At 32.8% G+C, this 17,682-nt stretch overlaps 1 pseudogene; it reads left to right on the top strand.

Moving 5' to 3' along the window:
* The first annotated feature begins 2,907 nt into the window (after positions 1 to 2,907).
* Positions 2,908 to 11,288, top strand: LOC120181826 (annotated as a pseudogene).
* The last annotated feature ends 6,394 nt before the right edge of the window (positions 11,289 to 17,682 follow it).

Here is a 17,682-nt window from a genome sequence, read left to right as displayed (position 1 = left end):
CATAATAAAGAATTACTAAAATATAAACAGGTCGTCTACTATCCAAACACAATTATACTATCATACCATCATGTATTATACCACATATGAGCCAATATAAATCATAATAATACCATATTAAGATACAATTATATACATCCTCGTTATGTCTTATTTAAACCCATATACACTATTGAAAACCCAAGGTATACGAGTATTATGAGGTTGTGCACACGTATTCTGTCACCACAGCTCAATGAATGTTCCGAAGGACCTATCCAGAGGTCATAAAGATCCTCGGTAACTATCCAGAGGTCATAAAGATCCTCGGTAACTATCCAGAGGTCATAAAGATCCTCGATAACTATCCAGAGGTCATAAAGATCCTCGGTAACTGTCCATAGGTCCCGAAGAACCTAGGTAAACTATCCATATGTTCCTTAGAACATAGGTATACTGTCCATATGTCTCGAAAGACATAGGTAGTTCTTTGACTCTTGGCATACCAACTGTACTTACAGTTCTCATAACTCATATCATGGCATTGTCTTTTACCTTATTACATATTCATACATCATATCACATTTTTCTTTTTCTATAGCTCTTTATCACATGTTCATATGATCATCTTATTACCTATACCTTTTCATATAACCATTACATACATACATACATGTCATCATTTATGTTTTTATCATAATCCTATAGTATTATCCTTCATCTCTTTTATCTCTTGTTCATTTTTCATCCAATAACTTATATAAATGTATATATATCACGTATACTAGTTCCTAGGTCCCATCACACTAGCATATTTTCATATATTTGTAATCACGTAGTTTATTTTTTTTCATATAATTCATGTCACCCCTCATATGATTTCATATTATTCTATATTTCATATTCTTTCTTATGTCCTTTTCATACTTCTTATTTCATATTCTTATGAAATCATATTGATCATTTTAACTATTTCATATTTAACACATTTATCTACATATTTACACAACTCATATAATATATATATATATACTGTAACATGTCAATACATATGCTCATTCATACATATAAACCATAACAAACACAGCACACACACTTCATATACCTAATATAGATATCTCGTAACTCATTCATATATAAGCTCTAATCTGGAAAATAGACTTACCACAATCTGCATAGTATATCCCATAATGTATATGATATGAATTCATATCATATTTAATAATATTGAATGAATCATGTATCAAGATATTAAATCTAGACTTATCGCAAGTCTAAAACTGAATATACTAACATAATCCTGTTATGCACATGCACTCACCTTAGCCTTGTTTGAATTGAATCAATTCTAACCCTTCGATTACTTTGAAGCAAAGTCACGTTCAATATCTACATAAGCATAATTTTCAAGATGATTATCAGATGCCTAAGTCTTGAAATTAACCTCTAATAGCCTACCAATTTAAGGGATTAATAGTTTAGTCTCTCTTCTTTCTTTTTCTTTTTTTTTCATTATGGGGGAATCGGTTCCCCCCTGGGGGTATCGATTCCCCTCTAGCATTCTGGAAATTCATATTCGTTTGAGGGGGAATCGATTCCCCTTGAATGGGTACCGATTCCCCTAGCCCAGAAATCCCATTTTGAGCTCGAAAATCACCTTATTTCAGCTTAAACCTTCCTATTTCACTTCCTTTAATACTCCTAACTTTAATACACATACTTAAACTTATTTCTATTCCCTAATCACTTCTTTAACTTCAAATCTAGTCATTCCCATGTAATTGCAAAAGTTATACTAGTTTTGCAACATGTTCAAATTCCTATTCTAACACTTCCTATCCCTTAATTGACTTGATGACAAGTCAAATTCAACTTTCAATTCTCAATATAAACTTTATTTCGATATTTCATTCAAAAACTTCAAATCTTTAAATCCTCATAAACTCTTCATTTGGTTGTTTTAAAGCAAATTAATCTTTCCTTAATCTTACTTAGCATATAATAATCAAAACTAAACTTAAATTCAGCACATAATCAGCTCAAGAGAAAACTCACCTTTGCTTGGCTTCACACGTGAAGAAGAAGAAGAAAAAGAAGAGAACTCTGGAAACCTCTAAACTTTGTTTCCTTCCTTCCACGTGTATCTATATATACCATATATTATTATTATATTTTTCTTTTCTTTACAAATGACCATACTATCCTTTCATTCCTCATTCTTTTCAATTTGATCTTACACCTCATTTCTCATATAAGTCTTTAAACCACTCAATTATTCTAATTTAAATCACCAAATTTTGAAACTTTACAATTTAGTCACTAACCCGGTATTGAGGATGTTGCAAGTATGATCCTAGAATCTTAAAAGATTATTATATCTCAGTCAGCATGTTAACGTCCAACTCAATCGACCGTCAATCTTTTAACAAAAAATGAAGAATTTAGAACATATGAATAATCAGGTGACCATTTTGTAACTTTTAATAGTCGAAAAATTTAACAAATTAATATCTTATAATTAAGAGACCATTTATAACTTTTAATAGTCTGTTAGCTCAATAAAGCAACATTATAATTTGGATCATTTGTGTAGTCAACCCTCTATTAAATTGCACTTGATTTAGTAGCACGAAGCACTAAGGTCAGAGTTTAAATCCTGAGCAAACAGGGTTAGGAGGTCACCCCGTAAGGAGTCTCTCCAAAACCCAATTTGGAAATTAATGTTGGCGTGGATAGATAGATTATGTTATTGATTTCCGTAGGATTTGTCGTGGACAATGGGGATATTTGTTGCTACCAACTTGCGTTGTTGGTTGTGAATTAGGCAAATTATTACAAAAGTTATTCTCGGTAAAACAATTCAGATGATATGTTAATAGTGTGTGTTTGCCCTATTTCCTTAATAATTCAGTTCAAATCTTGCAGGCCATGGTGAGGATATGGATTGATGGTGATGAAGGTGAATATATGACTGGGTTAACGGCAAGCTTTGGAGCGAAATTGGCCGAGGAAAAAGACAAAAGTCCCAAATCGACTCCTGTTTTCTCAAATCCCCTAACTGGCTGTTCTACTACTTCTTCTTCAAAGGTTTTGTCTCAATTTACTGTCTTCTCTCAATTTTTTTCAACTTTCTTCTCCAATAACTGTTTGGCATTGTTTATTTATTATTATGAGTTAAGTGCATCCTTGTTTGATTGAGTTAAACATGTGGAAGAGATGACAATTTACTAAACTTTTTGAATAATTCTTAATAGTTTCATAAGCACTACCCTCTGATGTAAGCCGAATGAAAATTTTTAAAACATCACGGACAGAATATTTTGATTACAGCTATCTGGCGCTGTGGCCTTGTCTAAACGTGGTGATTGTGACTTTGTAACTAAGGCAAAAGTTGCAGTCAGGAGGTGCTGCAGCCTTGCTGGTGATAAATGACAAAGAAGGTTATAAATTTTGTATTTTAAACTTATTTTGAACTTCAATTGGATCGTTTCATTAAAGGAATGTAATGGTTTATTAGTCTCTTACATAAGCTTTCTTTTCAATATTTGTCTAGTGGTTGAAAATATGGATTGTTCTGATGATGGTACTCCTTTAAATATTTCGATACCTGTTGTGATGGTTCCAAAATCTGTGGGAGACGACCTTAAAAAACTATGGCGAACAAGCGTGGTAAGCTCTTGACCTCACATGATATTTTTTCCCCCGTTTATTTTTGTTCTTCAGATGCATATGGGATCATTTCTAAATTATTGTAAACAAGATATCCTGTTCAAAGAGTGGTTTGTAATGTTCTAGGATGGAATGCAACTATTTGATTAAGCTGTTAAGGCTTAATTGAGTGACTTTAGTGTAAATATATGTCTGTCCTTTTGTTTGACAAAACATTTTCAAGAAACATTTTATCACCCTTTAATCAGGTAAATAAAGAATTTTAATGGTTTAGATATAAATGACGGAATTCATTCCATTAATATAAGTTTTTTCATTTTGCAATTATGAACTTGTAATATAAGAATTTATGGCTTTCTGCTTTTTCCTTGAAAGCAAACTTAAGCTTTACATGAACTTTCCCTAGAATAGTATTCTTTTTTTTTTCGAATTTTCAAGCAGGCAGTAATATAACTGGGGATTTAAGAGTAGAATGTCTTAGTAAGAAAGATAATTCAGGTCTGATTTGAATGTGGTTATTTTTTAGCAGAGGCTTTGAGGTGCTGGAATTTTCTGCTTGCTAATAATTAAGCCAGAGAAAGTTAAGAAAAGAAGTAAATTACAGGTAGAGAGAGTCATATATCTTGAATAGCTATTGCAGGTTGCCCTTCTTCGTGCTTCAGTTTGTATCGTTTTTTTCCTGAACAAGGTTCATGATTTTAATGTCCATATATTTATAGTCCCTCTCTCTTTATTTATTTATTTTCCTTCTGAAGCCCTACAGCCTAATTCCTCATTGGGTTTAACCTTGGTTGCTATTATAGGTTCTAGCTCTTTAGTCAAGTTTCACACTTAAGTTCTCTTCTTGAGGTTTTTCTTTTGTGTTGGTTCTTTATTTGTGGTTCACACTTTCGCTATTTCCCTGGGGCAATAGTCCACACTTGCATTTACAAGGATAAAATTTTGTCTATATATTTTACATGAAAATAAAAGAGCACTATGGTTTATTAGATCTTTTATAACCTGTTGTTCGTCTTTGCGTGTTGGTTTTAGCTTTGGGTATATTTAAATGAAAAATCCTTGAATCTTTTAGGTTTATTTTAATATGAAGATTCATATAAACAAATCATGCTAGTTTTTGATGCAGTTGAACTCTTAATATATGCACCAACTCGTCCCATCGTGGATGCCTCAGTGGTATTTTTGTGGGCAATGTCTGTTGGCACTCTTATTACTGCTTCACTTTGGCAAGAGTTTGGAACTTCAGAGCAACCTGATCAACACTGTGACGAATCATCACTGAAGGTTTGCCACAATCTAGTGCTATCATTATATGAAGTTCATAGTTGCATTTTGTATATTTATGTGTCCTAGAGATATTTGTTGATAGGGAATAATTGGTTATAATGTGCTTGACTAACATGTTCTCTATTGGTGCTCATAATCAACTTGTGCTGTTTTTAAAGTTTAGGTGATTATTTGTATAACAGTTTTTTATCCAAAGTATGTTCGTAGAGGTCCTCAGTTACTGTTCTCTCTGATTGGTTTGTGGCCTCCTAGACGTCATACACTTAGATTTTTCTTTTTCTAGATATTTTTATATTATCCAATGAGTTGATGTTCATGATTAGCATCCTTACAATTTCTACTTCCTCATATATCTACAATGACAATTTGATGGGTTGAATGGTGTTTGTTCCATTGTTGCAATATTAAATGTTTTCTGTTCACACATGACACTGTAATGAGATCTATTTGAGCTATGGTCCTTTGCCAGGAATTAGGAGAATATATATGCAATTGATGCTACACCATCAATGCTTATTTTATGCAAAGCTTTCTTTAAAAGTTCTGAATTTGAACAGATGAAGCACGGTTCAAGATGTAATTTATATATGAAATGGCCTCAGCAGTTCTGTAAGTTTTAACTATTGAAATTCTTTTTGATACATCTAACTCAATAACTAATTACTTCTAAATGTAATTTATATATGAATATCTTATTTTATGTTATATTATGTGGGTATGATAGAGGTTAACTTGTCTCCCTGTAAGCAATTACCCCTGAAACTTTTGGACATGTTACTCATAAATTACATCAAAAGACCTTAGATGCTTGTAGAATTTCAGTTCTCATTCATCTAACCTCAGCACTTTCAAAGAAAACTGGTTTATTGTTACTTGTATTTCTTGTGTGTGAAGAAACCATATCCGTTTTATGTTAGTTTCCCTTCCTTATATTAGTATATCTGAATCTTCAGTTTCTTTTTGTTTCTATGATTTTAGCATCACGTCTGATTATTGGAGGAATTTAAGTGATATCTTTTTCCTTCTGTTGCCTTAGGAACCATCCAATACTGGAACAGGGAGTGGTGGTGATAAGGAAACCCTTGATATTACTGTAAAGGGTGCAATAATTTTTGTGATATTAGCATCTGTTTTTCTGTTGCTACTCTTCTTTTTCATGTGGCATGGTTTCTCTGGGTGCTGATTGTACTCTTCTGCATCGGTGGTGTTCAGGTACCATAGTTTTGCTTCTAATTTCTTTGTTTTCCCTTATGTTTTCTTTTTATCACTTTATGCTTGTATGCTTGTGACTCTACCGATGGTCAGACATGGCATGTTAAAAGTAAACTACACCTCTAAGTTATTGGTTTGTCCCTGTTTTCTTACATTTTTTTACTCGCTGTTTGCAAAATGGAAATACAATGCAGAAAATATTAGCACCTCCAAATATATATCCATAGCTAATAAATACATACAAGTGTTTTTAAGAAATGCTTGAGTGATAGGTTTAATGTTGTACTTCTGCATGCTTCTGTGGGAACCATGCATATGAACGGTATTGAAATAGCTATTTTTTCCTTTTGGTATTAAAAAATTAGCTATATATATACATTTCATAGTGATATATTATCTTATTAACCCTTGTGTATTTTTTGTATCCAGGGGATACACACAGTCATTATGACTCCTATAGAAAGGTATGCTTATAACTTGATTATCGCTACCAAACCTGTCAAATAGTTGTTTTACAAGATTTAGCTTCTTTTATTGTTGTTCCTAATATGTGTACAAGCAGTAAATGCAGAAATTGTCCACAGAAGACAGTGAGATTGCCCGTCGTTGGGGAGGTTACTATTGTTTCACTTGGAGTTTTCTACTCTGTGACATTTGCTGTTCTCTGGGCTGTTTATCGACGAGCATCTTATTCATGGGTGGGCCAAAATATTCTCGTAAGTCTTTCATATCACCATTTCTACCCCTGAATGATTACGGGAATCTTTTAGGAATTGATTTTTTGGCAAATATTGTTGCACTTTATTCAATGGTAATATTTTGGCTTGTTAATGTGTTTGAGTTTATGGAAGCCATTTGTTGGCCAAGAAAAATGTTTATATCAAATTGGCAACAAATTGATGCTATTGCCTCTTGTAGGGAAACAAGTAGGATTTTAAGAATGAAATGTTAACGTTAATGATGTAAGAGCTAAAGAAGATGAAAGTTGTGCGAACTTTACTAGAACTTCAACAATTAGTGTCTTAAGTGAAGGAATTGTTTTAAAGCAAGATGTTTAGAACAATTGGGTCTTAAAAGAAGTGGTATTTAGGATCTTATGGTTGCGATTTAGTTGATCTCTTATTTGAATTCCTGGTGATATCTGTTGAAATTCCTTTTTATTACAATTATGGTTGTTTCTCCTATTTGTTTCTTTGTTGTTTAAAGTAACTTGAGGTTAGTGTTAAGTTGATTTCTTGTGTTTTTGCATAGAAATCGGTTCAGACTTTTGTTTGATATCTTTTGCTTTTCGTCTACTGACTACCTTTAATTTTTTGTAAAGGGTATTTGTATGATGATAAATGTCTTACAGTTGGCTCGACTACCTAATATCAAGGTACTGTGGTTTTTTTCTTCATTATTCATTAATTGTGTTTCAATCCTTGCCTTGATTGTTCTTCACTGTTCAGGTTGCTACAGCGCTTCTGTGTTGTGCATTTGTTATGACATGTTTTGGGTCTTCGTATCACCACTTATATTCCACCAGAGTGTGATGATTACATTAAGTGCTCATCCATTTAGTCGTTGAATTGAATTGGCTTGGTGTTGATTATTGTAAGCATTGCTTAGTCATTTGGTTTTGAGTTCCGACTCCATTGAGAGTATTAAAATTTTTTTCAATAGAGAAGCAGTGCATTTTCTTATTATTACGCAATTCAATACCATCGAAGTACCAGTTTCGTAATTTGGGAAAACCATGTTGTCCGAGGATGGCTTGGTGTTTATGACATTTTGCTTGTGTTAATAGAGAATGATCCTCCTTTTGTAAAATCATAGCCATCTTTCTTTTTTCAAGTGCACTAGACATTCAGCCAACCAAAAATAAGGACCTGTAATATAAGTTGACAGTAGGATGAGATGAGCTGATCTCTAACATTTTGCTCGTGTTAATAGGTCGCTAAAGGAAAGAATTCTGGTGGAGAAGCAATACCCTTGCTCTTGAGAGTTCCTAGAATTGTTGATCCTTGGGGTGGCTATAATATGATTGGATTTGGGGACATTCTCTTTCCTGGTTTGCTTATTACGTTTGCTTACAGGTATTAAAAGGCCCCTTTTTTCCTTTCATTTTTTGATTAGCGGTATGCCTTCCCTAAAGAAGAAACATGATTGTAGTGTATATTCCTGTTTCTTGGTTGTTATTTTCTCTTAAGACTCAGGTCTTGTTAGGGTGCATTAGAATAGATGAAATGTTGTGTCCATTTGAACCTTAAAAATTTTCGACCTCCAAAACTGTGTTGTGAAAAATGGTTTAGTACAAGAATGATGAAAAGGCAGAAATTGTATGAATTTTTCTGACCAAAATTCCAGGAACTAGGAGAGGACTTATATATGCCAGGTTCAGCAAGTTTCGGACGTATTGCAACATAAGTTTTTATCTTCAGGCCTTTAGGTTGGCAGGTAGAATATCCTATTTGAAACATGGAATTGAACCTGATTAGTTAACACTTAAATTTATGGTAAAATTATGCTTTGCCCCACGTAAAAAATTTATTTCGTAGATCTTTTAATTTGATATTGTTGAGAAGAGTATATTCACTGTAAGTTCATAAAGGACTCTAATCTGCTAAATATACAAGTATTCAAGAGAGGAAGAACATGAGATAAATAGAAACAGCATAAAATAAATTAATTTGATCCCTAAACTTTAGGAAAACAAAATAGATTATCTGGATTTGTGCCTTTCTACCCCTCTTGACTTACCATGTTTTGCTTTAAGTAGTTTGGGAAGAGGAAGCGAAAAATTCCCAGGAAATATTTAAGTTAATACCAGGTTGAAAAGAAAGAATTGTAACCAGATGTTCATTATAATTTTACAAGTACTGTAATAAGCTAAATGCGCAAATTCTAAAGGGGGAAAGTAGGAGATGAATAAAAGCTACCTAAAATAAAGTAATATGATCCCTAAGCTTTAGGAAATGGAATATTTATAAGTTAACTCTTGGGAAAGGAAATATTAAAGAATATGTAATGTAGGCAGGAAACTCTGCATTTTCCATACATCGGATAAAAATTTAGTAACACTGTTAATTAGATTAGATTAGATTGGACTGATCCAGTATTTGGGACCTGTTTTGGTGTCACATTGCAGATGATTTGTTTCCTTTCTAAATGCCCTTGGTTTTGAAGGGTTCTTAATATTATAGTTTTATATGGATTTATGATTATTTTGTTCTCTTTGGTTATCTCAGATATGATAAAGAATACAAAAAGAGTCTAGCCAATGGGTATTGTCTGTGGCTGATAGTTGGCTATGGATTTGGTGAGTGTGCACTTGTCCTGGTTTGTTAAGCTGTTCTTTTTCTTTCTTTACTCTTAAGTTTGGTGTGTGTGCACCATAGTTACAGAAATCGCTCAACAGCCCACGATCTACGTACCGTACGATGCGATCCGAAACGCGGTACGAACGCGTTCCAGTCGTTTCAAAATCGTGTTCCAGTCGTTTCAAAATCACGTTCCAGTCGTTTCAAAATCGCGATTCGGTACGAGCTTTGGGTTTAGATGGAGTCCTAGCTCCTCGTCGGAGCGTAGGACGGCGGATGCCCTGGAGGCTTTGGGTTTCGTCGAGTGTTAAAGAGGAGCTTGAGGGAGAGGAAATGGGGGAACGACGGGGTCGGTTTAAGGCTGAAGAAGATAATGAATTAGGCGAAACTAACCTTGGATCTAGGCGTTCATCGTCTCCTGCAGAGAGAGTTTGTGCCGGTTGAGCTTTTGTTTTTTATTTCTTTTCCTGCTTTGTTTGTTGTATAGCTTTTGTTTTTTATTATGTTAAAACTATACTTTCACGTGCTTTGTTAAATTTCTTCGTACACTAGAATTCATGTGCACTTGTTTTAAGTTTATTCAATTATTATTTCTTTTCCTACTTTTTAATCCCTCTAAAATTTTATTTTAGTATAAAAGTAACTTTTGAAGTGTTAAATTTATTTTCAACTTTGAAGTATTGAAGTTATTGAATGAAATCTATAGTATTGAAGTTATTCTAAGATATTTGAAGTTTTGAAGTTATTTATAAAATTTGATGTAGAAAAATAGCAACCTAAGAAACTGATACATCGTACCAATTTATATGTAACATCGTATCGGAGCGTATCGCGATCCATGTGACTATGGTGTGCACATCCTTTTCTGTGACATAGCTCGTCTATAGTAGTTTCATTTTGCTTTAAGTTGGGCTAATTTTATCTGTGAATGCTTTCAGTAATGCTTTTCTATCTGCAAATGCTTTTTGCCTAGGATTTATGTTCTTGATGTCAAATCATGGCGAACTTTTATGATCCGGTGCTAATGCAAGTCCCCGGACTAACATTACTCAGTCATGTACTTGTAGAGTATATGGTTGAAAAGCTAGTAAAGAGAAGAGTTGGATATCAACAAAATGACACTACGTATTGGTTTCATTTCTCATACATTGCAGGCCTATTCTTTACGTACCTAGGGTTATATCTGATGAATGGGAACGGTCAGCCTGCACTACTCTATCTTGTTCCTTGTACGCTAGGTAACTCAACTTCACCATTCCACCTTCACTCTGACACTACTACTTTTATCTTGCTTCTATGAAAGGATGCTATATCCGTTCTCGTTTTATCTTCTTCTTTTTTAACAAAAGGAAAATTCATAAAATTTCAATTTTTTTCAAATGAGCCCTTAAAGTTTTTTTCTTTTGACATTTTAAACCATAAAATTTCATTTTTTTCAAATAAGCCTTAAAGTTGTCATGTCATGTCAGTAAAATGTTGAACTTTAGTTGATGTCAATTGACCATTCAAAAGGATTATTTGAAAAAGAATAAAAACAAAATCTTATGGTTCAAAATTGTTAAATATTTTAAGGGTGCAACTAAAATAACTGACGAACATGGAGGCTTTTTTGGTCATTATGTATAAAAACTCTTTGTTTCTTCCCTGATTTTTTTTCCAAAAAAAAAAACTCTCAGGAGTTATAGTTATATTAGGCTTGATACGAGGAGAGTTGAAATCGCTTTGGAGCCATGATACCGAGTCACCTGACACGGCAAAGCCCCCTGCAGAGGCTTGAAGCCGAGGTAGTTTTCTTCAAAATGGTCCGAACCTAATTGTTTTAAAAAGAAGATGGTTAGGGTTTTATCTAATAGGGGGAGTACAGGGTCTGTTCAGGGTTTTTAAGGTCGGCTTGCCATTATATACATATATAGCTTCAACTTTAGGGTTATCTTTATTTTGTTAATTCATATTTAATTGACGTGGATTGTACAAAGTTATGATATGTTCAATTTTGATGTGTATATATTCATACGATTTTATTTATTTCAGAAATGAGTAAATCAAACGTAAATTTCAAACAGCATGAAGTGTTACTTCTATTGCCTTGGGTTGCATGCATGCATTATAGGAATTCATTTAACATTTCAGAATTGGTTCCCAATGCATTTGTAATCTGTCTTAGCCTATCATTGTGGAAAAATCTCCTACAACCCAATCTTATTCCTCAACTATAACGAATTACCCTCACTTACAAAGGTCGTTGAATTTGCCTAAAAAAGTAACATTGGGGCCAACTCAAGTTATGATTGCAACAACAAAAATAAGCCCTAAGTTTATTTAAAATAAAGACAAATATTAAAACTATATATAAATATTCTCCTTAGATGATTCAAACTCGAGTAACTACATCTGTAAGGTGTGTGTTGTCAATAACTAAGCAAGATTTTAAACAAATACTAACTTATAATCATCTCAGATTGTTCAATAATAACAGTAATAATTTATTTCATTTGTGGCGGTCCATTTTAATTTCAAAACTTTTGCATAGGTTGTACATATATATATATATATATATTGAAATGTAGCAATGTTATTAAATCATTTCACAGAACATGGATAAGGACAAAGTCATAAGGCTCATTAACAAACCTCCCTAACCTAAATGGAAGAAAAAGAATGCTTATGGCAATGTAAAGAGGAAAGAAATAAAGCCCTTACACAACAATTCAACTAGAGTCCATGAGGATCAGAAAATCTTTAATTTAGTACTATTAAATTGGTTTACTAATCGTTTTATTATGTTATTTAAAGTTCATTATATTCGCATATATATTACTTATGATCAGAGACAGAATGAAAAAGTAGGATATTATTGAATTAATAAATTTTAACGAGTCAAAATGAATTTTATTATATTAATTTAAAATTTTACACATTTTAAAAGGACCAAATAATAAATTTCCCATTTTGGAAAGGGACAAGCCCCTGCTTTCCTTGTATTTGTAACTTGTAACCAACTCTTCCTACATGAGAGATGCATTTCATTTACTTTAGGGTGCGTTTGGTTCACGAAATGTAAGATTATCAGTAAGAATAAAAGATTACCAGAGAATATGATTACTGTGAATGTTGTATTTTGTGTTTGGTTGGTTTAGTAGGAATGTAAGATTACAGTGTTTAGTTAAAGGAATAAAAGATTATTGGAATACATATTTGATCAAATTGTCCTTATTATATATTTATTTATTAACAAGTTGAATTCTACTATAATATTACTATAATTAATTTATATATTTTCTTTAAAAAATTTAAAATTCATAAAATTTATATAATTTTTTTTTACAAAATTGAAAAGATAAATAGGTTTAATGAAATAGTAAAATTTTATTTTAACCACTGAACTTCATATAAAATTTTAATTATAGACTTTTTTGTAAATCTAAAATAGTTTAAGGATAAATTTATAATTTAACATTCGTAGAATTTTTATTATTCAACGACAAAAGAATGATATTTTTGAGAAAAAAAAATTAAGGGCATTTTAGTCTAAAACGCCAGTAATCCAACAATACCTAAGGGAAGAGAGATAATCACATTCCCGATAATATAGTCCAAAAAAATCCACTGTTGATAATAAAAGATTATCGGGAATGAGATTATCTCCAAATGGGGTCTTAGTTTAAATATGTAGAGGTGCTTATAATGTTTAAAAATTCAAATTTTAGCTAATATATTTAATGACTTTAATTCATATACTATTTTTTAATTTAAAATTTATATTATATGTTGGTCTTGCAGTTAGAGGTGAGTAAAACTCGACTCGAAAAATCAATTTTTTCAACTCGACTCGAAAAAATTTCAAGTTCAAAGCGAGTTGTAAAATACAACTTGAATAACTCGAAATTTTTAGTAATTATTATATTGATTTTCAAGTTTGAGTCGAGTCACTCGACTTTGTATAATATATGTGAATCATATATGAAAAAATACTATATATATATATATATATATATATGTATATGTATTGTATAAAGTTATAAAATATCATTTAAATTGGAATCAAATAATGTCATAATATTGTAAATATTTATAATTAAATTTAAATGGGAATTCAAAAATTTGACTCGACTCAAGTCAACTCGAATTTTATAAACTCGACATTAGAAAATTTCAAGTCAACTCCGAGTTATAAAATAAGACTCGTCAACTTGAATAACTCGAAATTTTTTATTCGACTAGATTGAATGCTCACCCCCAATTACAAGAAGGCAAAATAACTTTTTAATCCCTTGCGTTTAGAGTTGTTGTCAATTTCATCTTTAATCTATTTAAAACATATTAAAATTTAAAATATAAAATCTTTAAACAATCTATTTTTATATTATTACAAGTTCAAATTGATAGAAGTGATAAACAAATAAAAAAATTAATTTGTTTTTTTTATTGTTAAATCAACAATTAACTATAAAATTAAACAATAATAGAGAGATTGAGCCTTTCAAATAAAAAATAATATAAAAACTCAATGTCACAAAATTAAAGTATAAAGATTAAATTTTAAATTTATTATAGTATAAAATTGGCATTTAATGTAACTCCTAGACCCAACATGGGAGTTACAACTGAATCAGAGTAGTCACGTTAACCTTGAAAGTAATTTACGAATAAAAATTTGTTTAATAAACCATTTAAAAAAACATTTACTAAATGTGAGGTCAAAATAAACACATGTCACAATTTGAAGAGGTTGAAAGCAAAAATTTAATCACACGGTATAAATCGAGACTACTCCGATAGCCAAACTAATTATACATCTGGATAATCTGAAAAATATAAACAACAACAGAGTGAGCTACAAAGCTCAGTGTGTCCTCTAAATGCAAATAATAATTCAGATATTTCAGGCATGATATAAGAATAATAAAATAATCTAGTAACAGTAAAACTATATATTTATTATCACAAAATTATACAGAATTCCCCACATCTTACCTCTTATTTTAGACGAACAGAACGGAAAATATTATATGTTGAAGGAAAACTGAGATCTTCAATGTGGATCTAGAGCAGAAAATCAGAATGGGGATGTTTCCCTTCGAAGAGGAACCTGAGTTAATCTCCAAGGAGGAGCTCATCAGAAATCAGAAACAGAAAGGGGATATTACCCTTCATAGAGGATCCCAAACAGATACAGAGTACATATATAATCTCATACAGAAACAGAATGAGTAATAAATCCAATACATAACAAATCAGGGATAAATCTCATACAGAATAGATCGGGGATAAATCTCATATAGAACAGATCGGGGAATAAATCTAATACAGAACGGATCGAGGAATAAATCTCATACGGAAACAAGAATGTATCAATGCAAATAATGAGTATACAACGTTATCAAAATCATAAATGTCACATGTAATTGTAATCAAATTACGAACATACTTTAGGCAATAATATTAAACATAATAACATATCAAAAAATCGTACAAGTTAAGAGGACACACTTATAGCAGCTAATCGATATTGTCTAAGCCTTATGCTTCGCACGATTAGTAATACTAGGTCATGCGAAACAAAAACCTAATGATAATATTTTATTGTAAATATCTGAAGTAATACTGAATTAATCGGAATCAACTAATAACTCAATTAATAACATTCACGTGTATCTCGAATCGAATGTGTGAAGTCGAGCTAAGCTGAACAGAAGTGATTCGAACCTACTGGATAGCAATGCGGGGATGTATGACCACCTTCAGAATATAATATCATAGAGTAAGATTATAAATTTCAGAATTTATTTATCATAACTATATTGTAAAGTACTAAAATATGGGGGAGATTTCGGATCAAAATTTTGCAAAATGAACCGTATAAATGAACTCAAGACGTCAAAAAATATTGGGATAGAGATCTTTGAAAAAAAGTCAACGGACAACAAAAAATCAACAATTGACTATCAAAGTCAACGATTAACGGTCAAAGTTAACTATCAACGGGTCGGTTCGATCAACGGATCAATCAAGTTGGTTAATCAGCCAGCCAGTTCGATCAATAAATAAATTAGTTCGACTGATTTTGCAATTAAAATCGCTGGAACATTCCCACACGGGATGATGCGTGGGGGCACGTGGAGGGCGCTCCGGAGGCCGGAAAAATATTAAAATTTGCAGAGTTATAATTTAAAGGACGAGAAAGCACTTGTTGGGGTCAGTTCTCGAAAATGAACATCGAAGATGGGGTATTAAACGAAACTCGAAACTTCTTTATCCTCACTCTCACAAATGACGAGGCTAACGGAGAAAAAGAAGACACCAGCTGAACAAAGACGAAGAGTGTAACCCCGCAGACCCGGTCTGTAAGATAGACCCAAACCTAAGAGGGTCACATATCCCATTCAAAGGTTTTTTTTTCACTTATAAGACGTTAAATATAATATAGAACATAATATTAATAATACATATATGTCCAAAACGATAATAAAATACATGTCACCAAACATAACCGAAAAACATATAGAAATATATGTTCGTACAAAATAAAGTAGTTGATTTCTCCTGATGCCAAATCTGCTAGCTGATGGTCTGCTGTTATCTGAAAAATGGTAAAAACTACAGAATGAGCTAAAAAGCCCAGTGTGTTCCATACAATGTATATAAAAACATACTGATAAAAATATTCCAGTAAAGTCGGTTTATGCAATCATGTCGTCAAAAAAAATATGAACACTACCCCCAGCCCAGCCCATCACAACAGAATGTGTAGGTTCCCCAGAACCATACACCCAGCCCACACAACAAATAAGGCCCTGAGCACAAAGCCGAGGAACCTGCGGATATACTTCCTTCAACAATACCCCCCAATGATGGAGATGTTCATGAATGTATTTGAATGAAAACAATGATTAAATCTTTAAAACATAAAAGTGTTCATGCTTACATAATATACAGAAATACGGAAATCAGAAGACAAGTCAGTAGTATACAGGATTTCAGATATCGAATATTCAATATTCAGAAAATCGGTATAAAATACCGTAACCAGAAATCATATCAGAAATATGTGGCAAATCAGATGTCATATACATAATGTTCAGATGTATATTTTTAAAACAGAAATAATTAACACTGTCGGGAAACACACCTGTAACGTCTGAGAAATCAGATAGGGAAGCCTATTACTGGTCTGTCGATCACGTTCTGCTGCAGCGCTAGATCCTACGAATTGGAAAAATCCTATTGGAATCCTAATAAATAATCTAAATATTATTTAAAATATACAGAAACCTACGGGTAATTCTCGTAGTACGCGGTTCAGGCTGATCTAACAAACGATAATACCAGACCTAATTGATCTTGCCAGGTGAAACACGAGTACCTTCATAAAATATTTTATTGAGTAAATCCTTGACCAAATCTCATTTAAATAATCAAAATATTAAAATATTAAGCCTTTTGGGTTTACAAGCTCGATTCGGGAATTTCGGGTCAGAATTTGGCAAAACGGACTTCAGAATCAAATTCAGGACGTCGAAAAATATAAAGTATGACCTTCCGAAATTTCGAATTCTTGGTCAAAATTAAAGTCAATGGGGTTGACTGACGATTTGGAGACTTTTGTGTTTGAATTTAGCAAAACGGACCCCAAAAACGAATTTAGAACGTCGAAAACTATCAGGATAGGTATTCTTGGTCGAAAACAACGGTCGTTTAATAGCTGGTCAAACCCGGTCAAAGTTCTGGTCAAAGGAGGTCAACAAACTGTCAAACATTTTACACAAATAGCACCCTTTTTAAAAAATACCAAATAGCACCCATTTCGAATTAATTCCCAGAATAGCACCAAAACCGAATTAATTCCCATAATAGCACCGGTCAACGGTCAACGGGTCGGGTCAGGTCAACGGGTCGGGTAAACAGGTAAACGGGTCGTGACCGGTCAAAACCGGTTTCCAGCGTTCACTCGCCTGCGGCGGCGCGTGTAGGCGCGTGCGACGTCCTCCGGGGCTCTAAAAATCACGGAAAAATTTCTAAAAATTATTTGAGCGATTTCGAGATACTTACAAAGATCAGTTCAAATTTTTGAACGGCGGAGAGCTCGATTTCGACTCGGCCAAATCTTTGACTGATCCACCTCCCCACGCGCCGCCGTCAACGGAGATCGAGGATGACACCGGCGGACTCGGAACGGCACAAGGAACACGATGGTGCGGGAGGTGTCGTAAAAGGAGCAACGATCGGCGATGAATTT

This window comes from Hibiscus syriacus, unplaced genomic scaffold (genome assembly GCF_006381635.1).
Source record: "Hibiscus syriacus cultivar Baekdansim isolate YM2019G1 unplaced genomic scaffold, ASM638163v2 tig00112536_pilon, whole genome shotgun sequence".
Lineage (NCBI taxonomy): Eukaryota > Viridiplantae > Streptophyta > Magnoliopsida > Malvales > Malvaceae > Hibiscus > Hibiscus syriacus.
This window is presented reverse-complemented; position numbering and strand designations above follow the sequence as displayed.